Here is a 20,477-nt window from a genome sequence, read left to right as displayed (position 1 = left end):
AGGCTTTTTTCCCCCATGAAATTGTTAGGAAAACACAAATAGGCTTGGCCTTTTAATCAAGGGAATGACATATTTAGAGCTGCATAAACAAGGATGCAATAGAGCCATGGAAAGATGTGCTTTTTTAATCATGAAGATTCTGAGGTCAGGCTGCTTGGATTCCTTCCCTAATCTTCAAAACTGAATGTTTGTTGGTAAGACAGAGAAAGCTTTCCCCAAGAGGGGATCCCATCAGATCCCAAGTGGAGTTTCTCCGTCTTTGCACATTAAAGGCTGCATTAAGTGCTCTGTGTGTCTAAACATCCCCGTTTGCTACAATGTTGGCACCTTTGCAATCAGTGAAACTGTCAGTCTCTTTCCTCCTCGACATTATTTCTTAGGTGAACAATAAATGCTTATCTGAAATGGTTTGGGTTTTGTCATCGTCACAGACTGCTGAGATGTAATTTTTCTCAACTCAGTGTACTTATTTTATGACTTGATCATAGAATCTCATGTCTGGAAGCACCATAGCAAATATTCTCTATTCCTGGCTCCAAAGAGCCAAGGAACTTGGCACAAGGATATTCTTTAATATTCATCCAAAGACAATTTTAGTGTTTAATAATCCATAAGATTCTCAAATGTTTTCCTTCTATTCATATTAAATTATCAATGCTGCATAGATTTTGAGTTTCAGTTCAAAATGACTGGATAAATAATGTTTCCTGGAGAAACATATATCCATACAGAATCTGAAGTGGTGTTGAAATATTGTGCAATAAATTGAAAATATGACCTTGGCTATCAGAAGAGGTCTTCCACCAAACACTCATCTCTACAAAGTGAGATGTGAGATTGCCATGGTCTTGGCTGCAACTCCATTGACTCTTATGAGTAACATTAGCACCAGAGCTGAAACTGAGCACAAGATGAACTGCATGGAGTCAGACAAATGACGGCAGTTGTGCTGTCAGGGTAGTGGGCTGCACACAGTTCCCAGCAATCCAACCAGACCTCAGTGAGCACTGACTGAGCAGATATTCCTTCTGGAATTCCTTTGCCTGATCTTGTACAGTGACATGCCTGATGACTGCTGACCATGTTTATGCTTGCAGCCATGTTTACATGGGGATAGGTAGAAACTCCAGTGATTACACAGCACAGTTGTTGAGATTGGGGTCACACTCAGGTTTGGACTCCAACAACACAGCAGAATAAAGGAGGAGGAGAGAGGTTGAACGTGTGAACCCCTTGTTGCTGTTGACAAAGGCTTATTCTTAAGCTACTTTTAACAGACTTTGGGAGTCCTCCCTTCTTCCTTCCCCCTCCCTCCCTTCTTTCCTGTGTCTCACTATGTAGCATTGGGCTGCCTTTAACTTGGAAATCCTCCTGCTTCAGGCTCCTGAGTGTTAGGATTACAGGCATGTCTAGATTTCATATTGTGTCTTGCCTTGTGATACCTAGCCTCTCCTGACCAATAAAATTTTGAATCTTGATGTGAAACTACTGCAGTCTGTTTTGTAATTTAATATTATGCCATAAGCATTAGGGAATAATTTATTTAATAATATCTAAAAATTAATCTTTTAAGATAAGTCAAGATTCCTTAACCTGATACTTTGTCATTTACCAATTCCTTATAGTCTATGGCTTAAATATTTCTTTCTAGTCCCCAGGTCCCTTTCTCCAACTCAAAGCACTTCTTCTGATTAATTTCCAGAAGTGGCTTGTGCCTGTTATCCAAGCTCGACCCAGTCTGAAAAAAAATATAAATAGGAAGAGGGCTTGGGACTATGGCTCAGTGGTACAGCATATATATGACTTCTATGTGCAGTTATCTAGGTCCAGTCCCTAGTACTTCCAAATATAAAGTATTTGTTTTCTCTTTCAACATTTTTTATTTATTCTTTGACAGTTTCTTACATATATACACTGTATTTTGGTCATATCAGTCCCCAGCTCCTTTATCTCACATCACTCACTTTTTTCCATGGAAATATTTGCAACATTAAAGTAGGACTTGGAAGTAGTAGAATTGAAATTCATAGTTAATAAATAGTTCCTCAGCCCAGGATCCCAGGTACTGTTGTGGCAGGCCATAGAACCTTTGGATCAGGACAGATTTATTAAAAGATGAAATCAATGCAATATACTCTTGAATACAGAAGAACAAAGCGGCTGCTTATTCATCCACCAGTGAGAGTTGGGGAAACTCTGGACAAGTCACTGTAAGTATAGCAGCTTACAGCTCTGCTCCAGGGAAAGATTTTCCACCAAGTGTAACAACTCTTCTCTGGCAGCAGAGGGTTTTCCCAGGGAAACTTACATTTCTGCTCCTCTGCTCCAGAGAAGTGTTACAGCTCTGCTCAGATCCCACAGACTGTAATAACTCTTCTCTTGTTATGGTAAAGTTTCACCAGTGAAAGTGTTATAGTTCTGCTTTGTTCCAGTGTGTGTGTGTGTGTGTGTGTGTGTGTGTGTGTGTGTGTGTGTGTGTGTGTGTGTGTGTTTTGGGGGTGTCACCCTGCACAACAAACCTTACTCAAGAGATTTATTGGGATTCGTGGGTTTTCTGGGGCAAGCTCAGGGATTAGTGGGATTTCATGCTCCAGGACCTCAGAGATTGGTGGGATTTCAAACTTTTGGTTCTGGGGTCAAGTCAGGGTCACAGTGTTTTTTTTTTTTTTTTTTTTTTTTTTCACCCTACATACAGAGTCATTACGGAGGGAATTGCTGATACAGCTAAGCTGAGATCCAATCCCAAGACATCCTGGAAAACTCTGCCCCTCCCCGCCAAGAAACCCCGTGTAAACTCTGTACCCTGTTCAGTTTGTTGCTGCTTCTCACCCCAGAGGCAGCCACCCTCCTGGATTTTTCCTTCCCAATAAATCACTTGAGTGAGGTTTGTTGTGCAGTGTGACACCTCCCCGTCCTCCAAACACACTGGAATGGAGCAGAACTATAACACTTTCTCTGGGGAAACTTGACCCTCACGGAGAAGAGTTGTTACACTTGGTGCTGTGTGGTGGAAGGGCAAGTGGGAGCCATTGGCCAATGTGGCCTCCTGTTCTGCATGGTGCTGGTGTGTGGGAAAGGGTGTGTATGGTGCCGGTGTGTGTGCAGGTCTTTTTCTAGTAGTTTCTACAAGCCCTGCCCTCCTGCCTTTGTTTCTTCTGGCCCTTCAGGTCCTTGTGTTGCCGATGGGAAGGCTTGCCGGTTTGTTCTCACACCCGCTTTTCTGCAGAGGCCCATTGTCTCTCGGAGGATAAGAGTTTACTGAGTTTTATCTTTACTGTTTCCTTTCACCAAGGTTTGGTGATGAGGCTTCTAATCTGCCCCTTTACCCAAAAGTCCTGAAAAGTCAGAAAATTATAAGTGGAACATACTTTCCTTCAAATACACAAATGTAAGTGATCCCAAGGGGCCAATACACTGCTACTAACCAGTGAACACGGCAGTGGGGAGAGTAAGTCATGATGAGGCATGGACGAGCCTAAACTAATGTGCTGCTTGATTCTTGTCAATTCGACACAAACCTAGACATATCTAGGGAGAGGACTCTTAATTGAGAAAATGCCTTTCTAAGATTTTCCTGTATTCAAGTCTGTACTGATTTTTTAATTAATTAAATTAAATTAATAATTGTGGTGGATAGGTCCAGATGCCTATGGGCAGTCCCAGCCCTGGGATGATGATCCTGGGTGTTATAAGAAACCAGGCTGAGAGAGTCATGGAGAACACGACAGGAAGCAGCCCTCTTCCATGGCCAAAGCATCAGTTCCTGCCTCCAGGTTCCACCTTGAGTTCCTTCTCTGATTTCTCCCCAGGATCTCATCTAGGAAGATGGATGAAATAAGCCATTTCCACCCCGAGTTGTTTTTGGTCATGGCATTTTAGCACAGCAATAGATACCATAACTTAGACAACTTAACTAAGCACCTTGAATCTTTATGATCCAGATCCCAGACTGTAGCACGCGAGAGGTCTTGGTGATGGCACACATGGTTTTATCATTTGCTAAGGAATGGGATGAGCAAAAAGGCACTTCTCTAGCTCCTAGCATGCTTTGAAGCACGGCTCTTTTTTTTATTTTATTAACATTTTTTTTCATTTATTTTACACCCTGACCACATTTCCCCCCTCCTCTCTACCTGTTCCCCTCCCCCAAACCTCCCACCCACTCCCCTCCCCATCCACTCCCCTCCATCTCCATTCAGAAAGGGGCCAGCCTTCCATGGACTTGAACAAAACATGCCACATCAAGTTGAGGCAGGACCAAGACTCTCAGGAAGCACTCTAGTTTAAGGATGCCAGCTTTACATTCAAAGCTTCCCTAGCTCTGCAGAGGTGGGAGGCTTTGAAGGTCTGATTGGCAAAGCAATACAGAGAAGCTACTATCACCAAGGGAAGCTCCCCTGATTGAATCTGGAAGAGCTGAAGGCTGTAGATACAGCTTCCCCTTTTTTCTTGCCCCAGGCAAGCAGTTTAAAGATAGAATTGATTTGCCCACAAAGCATGTTGTTTGGTCATTGCTCTTCAACTCTTGCTGCTCCCTTTGTCTTCTTTTTCGGCCTTGAAGCCATTTCTCCTCATCCCTGTTTCTCTGAGATTCAGACCTTCAGTGGTCTTTAAAAAGAAAAGGGCTACTTTTAATTTCATTCAATGTTTTGTGTTTGGGTGTTTTGCCTGCACACATGTCTGTGTACCCCTTTCATACCTGGTATCCAAGGAGGCTAGAAGGAAGTGTTAGATCCCCTGGAACTGTGGTTACAGATGGTTGTGAGCTGCCACGTGGGTCCTCAGGAAGAGCAGACAGTACCCTTAACTGTTGAGCCATCTCTCCAGCCACCACCATCCCCTTTAAACATTTTGGCAGAAGAAGTTTTGTTTCAGCTTTACTTTCTATGGAACCAAGGCTATGAATATTACCATCACTTGAAAAAACACTGTGCAAAACAGGGGGTGGTAGTAGTGGTGGTGGGTTATTGTTTTTAGGTTAGCTTTGTGATGCTGTCGTAACCACTGTGACATAGAGAAACATTTCCAAGGGGGTCTTGTCAGGTTTTATCACAAGAAGTTTTGGAGCATGTACAGCTTTTTTTTTTTTTTTTTTTTTTAAACAAGGGGCTTTTTAGTTTCTTTGAGCACCAGGGCTATACTTTGTGAAAGTAGCCAGCATGTCATACAGCAGAGAGAAAGACACCCTTCTAGGAAGTAACAAAAAACAGTACAATGAGAATTGTTAGTTGATGATTATGCCAGGGTGAACATTACCTTGCCTTACAGTGTTCTTCCATGTCTTTCTTGTCTAGATCTATCAAGGCATGCAATTAACTATAAGTAGTAAGGAAAAGTAGCATATTATATGAACTAATATAGAAAATATATTAAATATAAAGCCATAAATGCAATATGTTTGGATGTATATGTTTTGGTAATGGCTTTTACATTCTCTTATGTTACTTAAGGGCTTATGATTAAAGAGAAAACCCAAAAAGAAATGAAAAAAAATCATTTAAGGTATGTATCTTCCAAACCTAAACCTTTTTAGTTACATGTGCAGTGAAAACAGAGAACAGAAGTTTTCACTATACCCTTGGATAGTAGTTGCTCCCCAACCATTTGAATTGTGTGGCCTTAACCTTAGTTCCTGACATGCAGATGATGATGTGAATGTGTCACTTACTCACAGAATAGAGGCAGTGTAGAACATACCTCCTGGTGGGTCAGTGTTTATCTACCAACTGTCCATCTGCCATTGATGGGATGCTATTTTTAGGAGTCATTAACTTTCTTGCTTTGCATGTAGGCACAGAGTGTTCCCAAAGCTAGCAGCAAGCTGTGTAACAGATGTCCAAATTCCTCAAACCCCCATTATTCTAACATTCCTGTGAGTTTACTCTGTGGTTCTGGGTTTGAGGACTTTGTCAATAACTTCTAGGGGCTGGGCTTCCTGCATGTATATAGCAGTTTGGAGGTGCCAGTCAATAAACACCTGTATATCGTTCATTCCACGAGCAGTGACTCTTGAGATCCTCGGTACTCTAGGTCTTTTTTTTTTTTTTACATTAGTTATGTGATTTTAAAGCACTGGAGCATTTCTTTACACAAGTTTTGCTTCAAACCTGTTTTGCCATCAGGTAAAAATATCATTCTTGATTGTGTTGGGGAACATTACTCACCCTGGCTAGATAACTGATAATACATGCTTTCTGGTCACTTCTGTCCTCTAGCCTGTCATTATATATTGAGTCTAGGTCAAGAACCCACTTTCCTTTTAGCAGTTTTTAATTAAAAACTAACTTTGGATTCTACCATCGATGGGTGTCGCAGTCTTACACTGCTGCGTTTCACAAAGCAATAGTGCCACCCAGAGTCATAATATGTTTTCCTTGGTGGAAGGGACACATCAGGTGTTCAGCTAATGATCAAACTTTTCTTGTACTGCCACAATATTTAGTGGAGATATCTATTGTTGTGAGAGCTTTTGAAAGTCTGGGTGCTGGCAGATGCAGCATGTAGAGTTTGGCCGTCTGCCTTGTATATGCCTAGTAAAGTGATAAGTATTAGTGAAGAGGAGAGAAAGGAGATTTTTTTAATTTGATGTAACCATCCTGGAATAATAATAAGGGAATCCAATAAACCCAAGTTCATTCTCTGGGTAAGGAGATCTGTAAAACCAGACCTTTGGGTAAAGGCCGAACTCTGGTAGCCCAAGGCTGACAACTCTTCCCCGCTGGTCCACCGTGCTAATGAAAGAGATGAATAATGGTTAGAAGCAAAGTGAGGAGATTCAGTGTGGCACACTGGGAAGAAGAGCAGACAGGATTCAGTATCTTAGGGATGAGTCTTCCACTCTGTTGGTATCAACATAGGCTTTAGATGGAAACAGGAAGAACTGGTAGAGAGGCTGGGTTATTTATTTATTTAATTTATTTTATATCCTGACCACAGTCTTTTCTCCCTCCTCTCCTCCCATTCCCTTCCCCCTTCCCTTTAGCTCCCCACATCCACTCCTCCTCTGTTTCTGTTCAGAAAAGGGCAAACCTTCCATGGATGTCAACAAAGCATGGCATATCAAGATGCACAAAGACTAAGCACCTCCCCTTGTACCAAGGCTGAGCAAGGCAGTCCAATATGAGGAATAGGCTGCCAAGAACCAGCCAAAACATTAGGGACAGCCCCTGATACCATTGCTAGGAGTCCCACAAGAAGATCAAACTACACAACTGTCGAATATATGCAGAGTGCCTAGTTCAGTCCCATGCAGGCTCCCTGGTTGTTGGTTGACTCTGAGCTCTTATGAGCCCAGGTTAGTTCTTTCTGTGTTCTTTCTTGTGATGTCCCTCATGCCTCTGACTCCTATAATACTTCTTTCCTCTCTTCAGCAGGATTCTCTGAGCTTGTGCTTGACTGTGGTTCTCTGCATCTGTTTCCATCAGCCACCAGATAAAAGGTCCCTGAAGACAATTGGGGCAGTCACCACAGGAGGCTACATATCCACTATTGCTAGGAGTCTTAGCATGGTGTCCTCCTTGTAGATTTGTGGGAGTTTCCCTTGTACTAGGTTTCTATGTGTCCCCTCTTTCCAGTCATCTCTTTCAGTACTCTCCCCCTCCACCCACCTCCCAACCAGATCCCTCAAGTTCCCATCCCCACCCACCCTCAGTACACTATGGATGTCTAGTCTATTTCCCTTTCCCAGAGAAGTCCATGCATTCCACTTGGGCCCTCCTTGTTACAGAGTCTCTCTGGGTCTGTGGATTGTAACATAGCTATTCTTTACTTTACAGTTAATATCCACTTATGAGTGAGTACCTACCATATTTGTCTTTCTGGGTCTGGGTTACCTCACTCAGGATGATTTTTTTCTAGTTCCAGAGGATGAGGGGTTTGTATAACTACACTTCGTGGTCAAGGGGTGGGCTGGATGATTGTTGCATGAGCTCTGGCTCTGTAAGATATCTGTAGAAGTCCTTGCCGGCTGAGGTGATCAATTTGGTTCCCAAGAGATAACAACTCTTGTAAAGTGCAGCTTTATCAGCACAGATGTCTTCATTGGGGGGCATGATATGCCCTGTTTGACCTTGCTGTTTCTAGAACTCAATGTGCTTACAGGTTTAGGCCAATGACCTCTTACTTTTGTGCTTTCATCTTTGAAGGGAGTGAGATGCCTCAGGTCTCACTGGTTTGTAGATAGACAATCCTTTAGTGACAACAATGCCTATGTAGAGTCAAGCAGGACACCCAACGTAAAGTTGATGGATGTAAAATGAAGATAAAGATGCCACACTTTCATCCTGTTTTCAGTTATTTTGTTGGTCCAAGTGAAGAGCCTGTGTGCTCTAGCCTAAGCTGTTCTAAGTGCCTATAATACTAGTAGAAAAATTCTGCTTCCATCATTTACCGGCCAAATGACTTTGGAAAGCCAACTAAGCCTGCTTCTCTTCCATTTCTTTATCTGAAAAAAAGAAGATAATAGTGCTGCCTAACAAATGGCATTGTAAGGATTAAATAAGCCAATTATGTAAATTGCTCAGGAGAGTGCCTACTTCAGAGTAAGTGTGCTGCGTGTGTGTTTGTGTGTGCATGCCTTTCTGTGAATAACTTTTAAGCATTGCTAAGGACCCTATTCCCTGCTGTTTTCTTCTGAGACTAATAGAGTACCCTTTCTTGTATTGCATTAGAGTTTTTTTGCTAAGAATTTTTGTTCAAAATTTCATCCTTTGGTCTGGTAATTTTCCCTCACCTTTGTGCTTTCTATGTAGTTGACAAATACTCACTTATTATTAAAGGTAGTAGTAAGTCACTGCTGTTTCGTTGTGAGTAGCTAAATTGGGTATATGCAGACCTCTTTGGGGCCTAGAAAGCTCTGTTACTCTTACAAAAAAAAAGTAGTTTTTTCCCATTTTATTGAAAATAGATTATTTTTTCCAGGATTTGGGTATTATAAACAATGTTGATATGAACATAGCTGGGCAAGTGCTCTTGTGGTATAATTGAGCATTTCTTGGGTATATGCCTAAGAGTGGTATAGCTGGATCTTGGGGGAGATTGATTGCCGATTTTCTAAGAAAGAACCATATTGATTTCCAAAGTGGTTGTACAAGTTTGCATTCCCACCAGCAGTGGAGAGTTCCCCTAGTTCCACATCCTCTCCAGCATAAGGTGTCTTCAGTGTTTTTGATCTTAGCCATTCTGACAGGTGTAAGGTGGTATCTCAGAGTTGTTTTGATTTGCATTTCCCTGATGATTAAGGATGTTGAGCAATTCCTTAAATGTCTTTCAGCCATTAGAATTTCCTCTGTTGAGAATTCTCTGTTTAGTTCTACAGTCCATTTCTTAATTGGACTGTTGGTTGTTTTGATGTCTAATTTCTTGAGTTTCTTATATATTCTGGATATCAGTCCTCTGTCAGATGTGGGGTGCCCTTCAACTGAAGAATGGATAAATAAATTGGGGCACATATACACAATGGAATACTACTCAGCAGAGAAAAACAACGACATCAGGAGGTTTGCAGGCAAATGGATGGATCTAAAAAAAAATCATCCTGAGTGAGGTAACTCAGACTCAGAAAGACAAATATAATATTTACTCACTCATAGAAGAATACTAGAGGTGGAACAAGGATGACTGTACTGCTACTCACATCACCAGGGAGGCTACCTGGAAAACAGGACCCCAAGAAAGACACGGGGATCGCCCAATGACGGAGAAATGGATGAGATCTACATGAACAGCTGGACATGAGTGGGGGTAATGAAGGGCAAGGGTCAAGGGAAAGAGAGTTGGAGATCCCAGCTGGATCAAGAACAGAGAGGGAGAACAAGAAATAGGAGACCGTGGAAAATGAAGACCACATGAGAAAAGGAAGAAACAAAGTGCTAGAGAGGCCCACAGAAATCCACAAAGATACCCCCACAATAGACTGCTGGCAGTGGTCGAGAGACAGCTGGAACTAACCTACTCTGGTGATGGGATGGCCAAACACTCTAACAGTTGTACCAGAAAACCCATCCAAGGACTGAGGAATCTGGATGCAGAGATCCATGGCTAGGCCCCAGATGGAGCACTGGGAGTCTAATTAGTGAGAAAGAGGAGGGTTTATATGAGCGAGAATTGTTGAAACCAAGGTTGGATAAAGCACAGGGACAAATAGCCAACCGAATGGAAACACATGAACTATGAAGCAAAGGCTGAGGGGCCCCCAACTGGATCAGGCCCTCTGAATAGGTGAGACAGTTGACTGGATTGATCTGTTTGGGAGGCATCTAGGCAGTGGTACTGGGTCCTGTGCTCATTGCATGAGTTGGCTGTTTGAAACCTGGGGCTTATGCAGGGACGCTTGGCTCAGTCTGGGAGGAGGGCACTGGACATGCCTGGACTGAGTCTACCAGGTTGATCTCAGTCCTCAGGGGAGGCTTTGCCCTGGAGGAGGTTGGAATGGGAGGTGGGCTGGGGGGAAGGGGAAGGGGACAGGAGGGGGAAGAACAATGGAATCCGTGACTGATATGTGGAACTGAATGGTATTGTAAAATAAAATAAAAGGAAAAAAATAGATTATTTTCTCACATAACATATTCTGATTACAGTTTTCCCTCCCTCTACTCCTCCCAGTTCCCTCCCACCTTCCCTTCCATCCAGAGCCACTCCCTTTCTGTCTCTCATTAAAAAAAAAAGGCTTCTAAGAGATAATGAAAAAATGTAATAAAAAATATGATAAAATAAAAACTATCACATCAGAGCTGGACAAGACAAAAAGTGGAAGAACCCAAGGGAATGGTCAAGATCCAGAGTATGCTTATTTGCACACTAGAAATAACATAAAATCACTAAAAATAAAAAATATATAAATGCATACGACCTTGTCCAGACTGGTTCAGACCCTGTGCATGCTGCCTTCGTCTCTGTGAATTCATATGAGGTTTGATCATGCTGATTTAGAGGGCCTTGTTTCTTGGTGTCCTCCATCCTCTATGGATGGCTCTTTCACTATTTCTGTCTCCTCTTCTTTGAGGGTTCTCTGAGCCTGAGTGGAAGGATTTGATGGAAACATCTCATTTAGGTTTTAGTGTTCCAAGGTCTCTCACTCTCTGCATAATGTCTGGCTGTGGGTCTCTGTATTTTTTTTTTCCCATCTGCTGCAGGAGAAAGCTTTTCTTATGTTGGCTGAGCAAGGCAATGATCTCAAAGTATAGAAGAATGTCATTAGGGGTCATTTTATCACTACTTTTTTCCCCTTCTTTTTTTTTTTCATTTTATAATTTGATTTAATTTTACATATCAGCCAGGGATTCCCCTGTCCTCCCTCCTCCTGCCCCCACCCTCTCCCCAGCCCACCCCCATTCCCATCTCCTCCAGGGCAAGGAATCTCCTGGGGATTCAGCTCAACTTGGTAGATTCAGTCAAGGTAGGTCCAGTCCCCTCCTCCCAGGCTGAGCTAAGTGTCCCTGCATAAGTCCCAGGTTCCAAACAGCCAGCACATACACTGAGCACAGGACCCGGTCCCACTGCCTGGATGCCTCCCAAATGCATCAAGCTAATCTTATCACTTATCCAGAGGGCCTGATCCAGTTGGGGGCTCCTCAGCTATTGGTTCATAGTTCATGTGTTTCCACTACTTTTTTTTAAAACCAGTAATATTTGATTTTTTACTCTAGGTCCCTGGGCTATCTACCTTCTGGGTTTTGGTCACCCAAGCAGTGTCAGGTATGGATTCAATCTCACCGAGTGGGCCTTAAATCAAATCAGATATTGGTTGGTTACGCCCACAAGCTTTGTGCCACCTTCTCACCATTGCCCTAGCCTATCTTGCAGGCAGGACACCAGTGTAGGCGAAAGGATTTGTGGCTGGCTTGGTGTTTTTTATTTCACTTTTAGTAGTATGAAGATTACCTTTTTGTATCAAAGAGGCTACAACATAGGACTGAAGGCTCTATGTAAGCACCAGATCAACTTTTCCATGTTCAATAAGTTGTGTAGGAACTGTCTTCAGCAAAGGGCCTTGCTGTCTGCAGAAAGGAACCTATTTACCTTTGTCAACAACCTCAGTTGTTTGGGGATTCCCATGGAACCCTTTGGTCAACAACTCAATTGGATGTAACCCAATCCTGGTTACATCCTGAAGCTCATTTGGTGACAGGAGATGGTCAGATGGGACTCTGTCTCCCCAATTATTTGGTGATTTCATTTAGATTACCTTTATATATGCATGGTTTTTAGGAAGTTTATGCTTCTCTACTATATTAGGTTTCCATACTATTCCTCAAATGGCCCTTAAGTTTAGCTGTTTCTCCCCCATAATTCCTCTCCCCACCCCGTTGACCCTCCCATTCCACCCTCATCCATCTTTAACTATCTATTCTATTCCCTTTCCTAATGAGATTTATGTGTACCCTCAAGTCTCTTGCTCTATACCTGTCCTATGCAGTTCTGTGGATTGCAGCTTGGTTATCACTGACATAATAGCTAATATCTACATAAAAGTGACACACACCATATTTGTCTTTCTGGGTCAGTGTTTCCTCACCCAGGATGATTTTTTTCTAGTTCCATTTGTTTACCTGCAAATTTCATGATTTTTATATTTTTAGTGGCTGAGTAATCCTCCACTGTTAAAATGTATTACATTTTCTTTATCTTTTTTTTTTGTTGAAGAACATATAGATTGTTTCTGATTTCTTACTATTATTAGTAGAGCAGCAATGGACATGGTTGAGCAGTTGTCTCTGTGGTAGGATGAAGCATCCTTTGAGTGCTATAGCTAGATCTTGAAGTAGGTCAATTTCCATCTTTCTGAGGAGCCACAACACTGATTTCTATAGTGGCTGTACAAGTTTGCACTCCCACCATCAATGTGTGTGTGTTCTCCTTACTCCACACCCTCACCAACATGAGCTGTCACATGTTTTATTGATCTTAGCAATTCTAACAAGTGTACTATGGAAACATCAAAGTAGCTTTCATTTGCATTTCCCTAATGCCTAACTAAGGATGTTGAACATTTCTTTAGGAGTTTCTCAGCCATTTGAGTTCCTCTATTGAGAATTTTCTGTTTAGATTTGTACCCCATTTTTAATTTTAATTTTAATTTTTTTCGGCATGAAGATTAGCATACATTTTATTTCTCTTCTCTTTTTCACATTAGTATCCATTTTTTAAATTGGGTTGTTTTCTTAATTGTGGAGTCCCTCGTGGCTTTACCCAGCAGTTCTGCATAGAGAGGATGACTGGACCAAGGGCCTGAGTGCAGGTGTCTGAGATGGTCTGCACTTGGCTGTGCTGGGGTTGGAGGTCTTTTGCTCTACCCATTGGCGTTTCTATAAATACCTTAGGGTAGAGACAGTCAGGGCTCATTGGAATAGGTTCCAGGCCCTCTCAAGGCTATCCTGTATTTTCTATCTGTTTATCTCCACACTCTAAATCCTTCTATCTAATATTTCCTGCTGTTTGTGCGGTTCATGGGTAAATTCCCCGTACTTAATGTCTAGTTTTTTTAGTTCCTTGTATATTTTGGATATATCTCTTTATTAGATGTGTAGTTGGTAAAAACCCTTTCCCATTCTGTAGGCTGCCACTTTGTCTGAATGATGGTGTCCTTTACCATTCAGAAACTGCTCAGTTTCATGAGTTCTCACTTATTAATTGTTAATCTTAATGCTTGTGCTAATGATATTCTGTTAGAAAAAAAAGCAAATATTTTCCTGTTCCATTGAATCTAAGGCTATTCTCTGCTTTCTCCTCTATCAGGTTCTTTATATTGAGGTCTTTGATCCATTTGGAGTTGAGTTTTGAACAAGATGATAAGTATGTATCTATTTGGATTCTTCTACATGCAGCCATCTAGTTTGACCAGCACTATTTGTTGAAGATGCTCTCTATTTTCCACTGTTTATTTCTGGCCTCTTTTTTTTTTAAATCAAAAATCAGATGTTCATAGGTATGTGGATTTATGTCTGAGTCTTCTATTTGATTTCATTGATCAATGCGTTTGTTTTTTTGCCAATACCATGCTGTTTTTATTACTATAGCTTCGTAGTAAAACTTGAAACCGAGAATAGTGATACCTCCTGCAGTTCTTGTTTTACCAGGATTGTTTAAACTATATCTTGTGTGTGTGTGTGTTTCCACATGAAGCTGGATTGTCCTTTAAAGATCTGTGAAGAATTGTGTTGGAATTTTTATTGGGATTGCATTAAATCTGCAGGTTGTTTTGGTAGGATGACCACTTTTACTATGTTATTCCTACTGACCCATGAGCACAGGAGAACTTTCTGTCTTCTGATATCTTCTTCAATTTCTTTCTTCAAAGATTTGAAATTTTTATCACACAAATCTTTCACTTGCTTGGTTAGAGTTACCCCAAGATTATGGGGGGCTATTGTGAAAGGTTTTCCTTCCCTGATTTTTTTTTTGTCAGTCTGTTTATCATTTGTATATAGGAGGACTACTGATTATTTTGAGTTAATCTTGTATCTAGATTTCCTGATTTTAGTGGTATTGCTTTGATTTTTCCCTCCATTTATGTTGATGTTGGCTATGGGCTTGCTGTAAACTGCCCTTATTATGTGGAGGTATGTCCCTTGTATCACTAATCTCTCTAAGACTTTCATCGTGAAGGGGTGTTGGGTTTTGTCAAAGGCCTGTTTTGTATTCAATGAAATGATTATGTGGTTTCTGTCCTTCAGTTTGTTTATATGATAGATTACATTTATCAATTTATATGTTGAGCCATCCCTGCATCTGTGTAATGAAGCCTACTTGATCATGGATGATAGTCTTTTTGATGTGTTCTTGCATTTGGTTTCCAAATACTTGATTGAGAAATTTTAACATCTATGTTCATAAGAGAAATTGGTGTGTAATTCTATTTCTTAGGTCTTTATCTGGTTTGGGTATCATTGGTAACTATGGTCTCACATATCAAATTGGGGAATGTTCTTTCTGTTTCTAATTGTGGAATAACTTGAGGAATATTAGCATTAACTATTTCTTGAAAGTCTGATAGATTCTGCGCTAAAACCATCTGGCCCTGGGCTTTTGGTTGGGAGACTTTTAATAGCTGCTTATATTTCATTAGGTGTTATAGGTCTGTTTAAATTGCTTATCTGATCATGATTTAATTTTGGTAAGTGGCATGAATCAAGGAAATCATCCATTTCTTTTAGGTTTTCCAACTTGGTAGAGTATAGGATTTTAAAATATGTCCTCACGACTCTCTGAATTTCTTCTATATCTGTTGTTATATCCCACTTTACATTTCTAATTTGTTAATTTTGATATACTCTCTGCCTTTTTGTTAGATTGGATAAGGGTTTGTTGATCTTATTGATTTTCTCAAATAACCAACTCTTTGTTTCATTTATTTTTGTATTTTTTTGTTTTTGTTTCTGTTTTATTGATTTCAACCCTGAGTTCAATAATTTCTTGCTGTCTCCTCCTTTTGGGTATGATTTCTTCTTTTTGTTGTAGAGCTTTCAGGTGTGATATTAAGTTACTACTATGAGACTACTCCAATGTTTTTTTTTAATTTTTAATTTTATAATTTAATTTAATTTTAAATATCACCTACGGATTCCCCTGTCCTCCCTCATCATGCTCCCCCACCCCCGCTCTTCCCCCAGCCCACCCCCCATTCCCATCTCCTCCAGGGCAAGGACTTCCCTGGGGATTCAGCTCAGCCTGGTAGATTCAGTCCAGGCAGGTCCAGTCCCCTCCTCCCTTCTCCCAGGCTGAGCAAAGTGTCCCTGCATAGGCCCCAGGTTCCAAACAGCCAACTCATGCACTAAGGACACGTCCTGGTTCCACTGCCTGGGGGCCTCCCAAACAGTTCAAGCTAATCAACGGTCTCACTTATCCAGAGGGCCTGATCCAGTTTGGAGCTCCTCAGCTATTGGTTCATAGTTCATGTGTTTCCACTAGTTTGACTATTTGTCCCTGTGCTTTTTCTAATCTTAGTCTCAACAATTCTCGCTCATACAATCCCTCCTCTTTCTCACTGATTAGACTCCCGGAGCCCCACTGGGGCCTTGCTGTGGATCTCTGCATCTGCTTCCCTCAGTCATCGGATGAGAGTTCGAGCACAACAATTAGGGTGTTTGGCCATCCTATCACCAGAGAAGGTCAGTTCAGGCTTTCTCTCAACCATTGCCAGTAGTCTATTGTGGAGGTATCTTTGTGGATTTCTGGGGACCTCTCTAGCACTTTGCTTCTTCCTATTCCCATTGGCTCTTCATTTATCATGGTTTCCTTTTCCTTGTTCTCCCTCTTCGTTCTTGATCCAGCTGCGATCTCCTGCTCCCCTAAGCTCTCTTTCCCTCCACCCTTGACCTTCATTACCGCGTGCCCCCCCCCCCCCCCCCCCCCGCCCACATCCAGTTTGCTCATGTAGATCTCATCCATTTCTCTGTTGTTGGGCAATCCTGTGTCTTTCTTAGGGTCCTCTTTATTAGGTAGCCTCTCTGGAGTTGTGAGTAGCAGTCTAGTCATCCTTTGTTTTACATCTAGTATGCACCTATGAGTGAGTACATACCATGTTTGTCTTTCTGAGTCTAGATTACCTCACTCAGGATGATTTTTTCTAGATCCATCCATTTGCCTGCAAACATCATGATGTCATTGTTTTTCTTTGCTGAGTAGTATTCCATTGTGTATATGTACCACGTTTTATTTATCCATTCTTCAGTTGAAGGGCATTCAAGTTGTTTCCAGGTTCTGGCTATTACAAATAATGCTGCTATGAATATAGCTGAGCATGTGCCCTTGTGGTATGATTGAGCATTCCATGGGAATATGCCCAAGAGTCGTATAACTGGGTCCTGAGGGAGATTGATTCTCAACTTTCTGAAAAATTGCCATATTGATTTCCAGAGTGGCTGTACATGCTTGCATTCGCACCAGCAGTGGAGGAGAGTTCCCTAGCTCCACATCCTCTCCAGCATAAGCTGTCTTCAGTGTTTTTCATCTTAGCCATTCTGACAGGTGTAAGGTGATATCTCAGAGTCATTTTGATTTGCATTTCCCTGATGATTAGGGATGTTGAGCAATTCCTTAAATGTCTGTCAGCCATTTGAGCTTGTTCTGTTGAGAATTCTCTCTTTAGCTCTATAGCCCATTTCTTAATTGGACTGTTGGTTGTTTTGATGTCTAATTTCTTGAGTTCCTTATATATTCTGGGTATCAGTCCTCTGTCAGATGTGGGGTTGGTGAAGACCTTTTCCCATTCTGTAGGCTGTCACTTTGTCTTGTTGACCATGTCCTTTGCTCTACAAAAGCTTCTCAGTTTCAAAAAGTCCCATTGATTGATTGTTTCTCTCAGTGTCTGTGCTACTGGTGTTATATTTAGGAAGTGATCTCCTGTGTTCAAGACTACTTCCTACTTTCTCTTCTATCAGGTTCAGAGTAACTGGATTTATGTTGAGGTCTTTGATCCACTTAGACTTAAGTTTTGTGCATGGTGACAGATATGGATCTATTTGCAGTCTTCTATGTGTTGACATCCAGTTATGCCAGCACCATTTGTTGAAGATGCTTTCAAAAAAATTTCCATTGTACCCTTTTGGCTTCTTTGTCAAAAATTATATGTTCATAGGTGTGTGGATTAATGTCAGGGTCTTCAAATCGATTCCATTGGTCCACATGTTGGTTTTTATGCCAGTACCAAGCTGTTTTTATTTACTGTAGCTCTATAGTAGAGCTTGAAGTCAGGGATCATGATGCCTTCAGAGGTTGTTTTATAGTACAGGATTCTTTTGGCTATCCTGGGTTTTTTGTTTTTCCATATGAAGTTGGGTATTGTTTTTTTCCAGGTCTGTGAAGAATTGTGTTAGGATATTGATGGGGGTTGCATTAAATCTGTAGATTGCTTTTGGTAAGATTGCTATTTTTACTATGTTAATCTTGCCTATCCATGAGCATGGGAGATCTTTCCATTTTCTGACATCTTCAATTTCTTTTTTCAGGGACTTAAAGTTCTTGTCATATAGGTCCTTCACTTGCTTAGTTAGAGTTACCCCAAGGTATTTTATGTCATTTGTGGCTATTGTAAAGGGTGATATATCTCTGATTTCCTTCTCAGCCTGTTTGTCAATTGTATATAGCAGGGCTACTGATTTTTTTGAGTTAATCTTGTATCCTGCTACGTTGCTAAAGGTGTTTATAAGGTGTATGAGTTCCTTGGTCGAATTTTTGGGGTCACTCATGTATACTATCATGTCATCTGCAAATAGGGAAAGTTTGACTTCTTCCTTTCCAATTTGTATCCCCTTGATCTCCTTATGTTGTCTTATTGCTCTGGCTAAAACTTCAAGTACTATATTGAATAAGTATGAGGAGAACGGACAGCCTTGCCTTGTTCCTGATTTTAGTGGAATCGCTTTGATTTTCTCGCCATTTAATTTGATGTTGGCTGTTGGCTTGCTGTAAATTGCCTTTATTATGTTTAAGTGTGTTCCCTGTATTCCTGATCTCTCTAAGACCTTTATCATGAAGGGGTGTTGGATTTTGTCAAATGCCCTTTCAGCATTTAGTGAGATAATCACGTGTTTTTTTTTTTCTTTCAGTTTGTTTATATGGTATATTACATTGATGGACTTTTGTGTGTTAAACCACCCTTGCACCCCTGGGATAAAGCCTACTTGATCATGGTGGTTAATTATTTTGATGTGTTCTTGGAGTCTGTTTGCCAGTTTTTAAAATTTTTTTTAATTTTATAATTTAATTTTACATATCAGCCATGGATTCCCCTGTCTTTCCCCTTCTCCCTCGTCCCGCCTTCCCTGCAGCCCACCCCCCATTCCCATCTCCTCCAGGGCAAGGACTTCCCTGGGGATTCAGTTCAACCTGGTAGATTCAGTCCAGGCAGGTCCAGTCCCCTCCTCCCAGGCTGAGCCAAGTGTCCCTGCATAAGCCCCAGGTTCCAAACAGCCAGCTCATGCACTAAGGACAGGTCCTGGTCCCAACTGCCTGGATGCCTCCCAAACAGTTCAAGCTAATCAAGTGTCTCACTTATCCAGAGGGCCTGATCCAGTTGGGAGCTCCTCAGCTATTGGTTCATAGTTCATGTGTTTCCATTTGTTTGGCTATTTGTCTCTGTGCTTTTTCCAATCTTGGTCTCAACAATTCTCTCTGATACAATCCCTCCTCTTTCTTGCCAATTGGACTCCTGGAGCTCCACCTGGGGCCTGGCCGTGGATATTTGCATCTTCTTCTGTCAGTCATTGGATGAGATTTCTAGCACGACATTTATCATGTTTTGTTTGCCAAATTTTTTTGAGTATTTTTGCATCAATGTTCATGAGGGAGATCGATCTGTAGTTCTTTTTCTTTGTTACATCTTTGATTGGCTTAGGAGCGAGGGTAAATGTATCCTCAAAGAAGGAGTTTGGTAATGTTCCTTCTGTTTCTATTGTGTGGAACAATTTAACGAGTATTGGTATTAACTCTTCTTTGAAGATCTGGTAGAATTCTGCGCTGAAACCATCTGGTCCTGGGGTTTTTTTGATTGGGAGACTTTTAATGACTGATTTCCTTAGGGGTTATTGGAGTATTTAAATAGTTTATCTGGTCTTTATTTAACTTTGGTGTGGGGTACCTATCCAGAAAATTATCCATTTCTTTTAGATTTTCTAGTTTTGTGGATTAGAGGTTTTTGAAGTATGACCTGATGATTTTCTGGATTTCCTCAGTGTTAGTTTTTTTTTTTTTTTTTTCCCAGAGCTGAGGACCGAACCCAGGGCCTTGTGCTTGCTAGGCAAGTGCTCTACCACTGAGCTAAATCCCCAACCCCAGTGCTAGCTTTTATGTTTCCCTTTTCATTTCTGATTTTGTTAATTTGGATGCTCTCTCTCTCTGCCTTTTGTTTAGTTTGGATAAGGGCTTGTCTATCTTGTTGATTTTCTCAAAGAACCAACTCTTTGTTTCATTAATTTTTTTGTATTGTTCTCTTTGTCTTTATTTTATTGATTTCAGCTCTCAATTTGATTATTTCCTGGCATCTACTCTTCCTGGGTGACTTTTCTTCTTCTTATTCTAGAGCTTCCAGGTGTGCTGTTAAGTCACTAGTGTGAGATTTCTCCAATTTCTTTTTTTTTTTTTTTTTTTTTTTGGTTTTTCGAGACAGGGTTTCTCTGTGTAGCTTTGCGCTTTTCCTGGAGCTCACTTGGTAGCCCAGGCTGGCCTCGAACTCACAGCGATCCGCCTGCCTCTGCCTCCCGAGTGCTGGGATTAAAGGCGTGCGCCACCATCGCCCGGCATCTCCAATTTCTTTATGTGGGCATTTAGTGCTATGAATTTCCCTCTTAGCACTACTTTCATAGTGTCCCATAAGTTTGCATATGTGGTATATTCATTTTCATTGATTTCTAGGAAGTCTTTAATTTCTTTCTTTATTTCTTCCTTAACCCATTGGTGATTCAGTTGAGCATTATTCAGTTTCCATGAGATTGAAGGTTTTCTGTAGTTTTTGTTGTTGTTGAAATCTAACTTTAAATCAT

At 41.2% G+C, this 20,477-nt stretch overlaps 1 long non-coding RNA gene across 3 annotated transcripts in view; it reads right to left on the bottom strand.

Moving 5' to 3' along the window:
* Positions 1-8,877: 8,877 nt before the first annotated feature.
* Positions 8,878-20,477, bottom strand: part of LOC107401457 (uncharacterized) — an 80,437-nt gene continuing 68,837 nt past the window's right edge. For all 3 annotated transcript variants that reach the window (XR_006069309.2, XR_006069312.2, XR_013049032.1), the window contains one exon: positions 8,878-11,014. This is a non-coding gene — a long non-coding RNA (uncharacterized LOC107401457). The remainder of the gene's footprint in view (positions 11,015-20,477) is intronic.

This window comes from Peromyscus maniculatus, chromosome 2 (genome assembly GCF_049852395.1).
Source record: "Peromyscus maniculatus bairdii isolate BWxNUB_F1_BW_parent chromosome 2, HU_Pman_BW_mat_3.1, whole genome shotgun sequence".
NCBI lineage: Eukaryota > Metazoa > Chordata > Mammalia > Rodentia > Cricetidae > Peromyscus > Peromyscus maniculatus.
The sequence above is the reverse complement of the archived record's forward strand: the minus strand, read 5'-3'. Positions and strand labels throughout refer to the sequence as shown.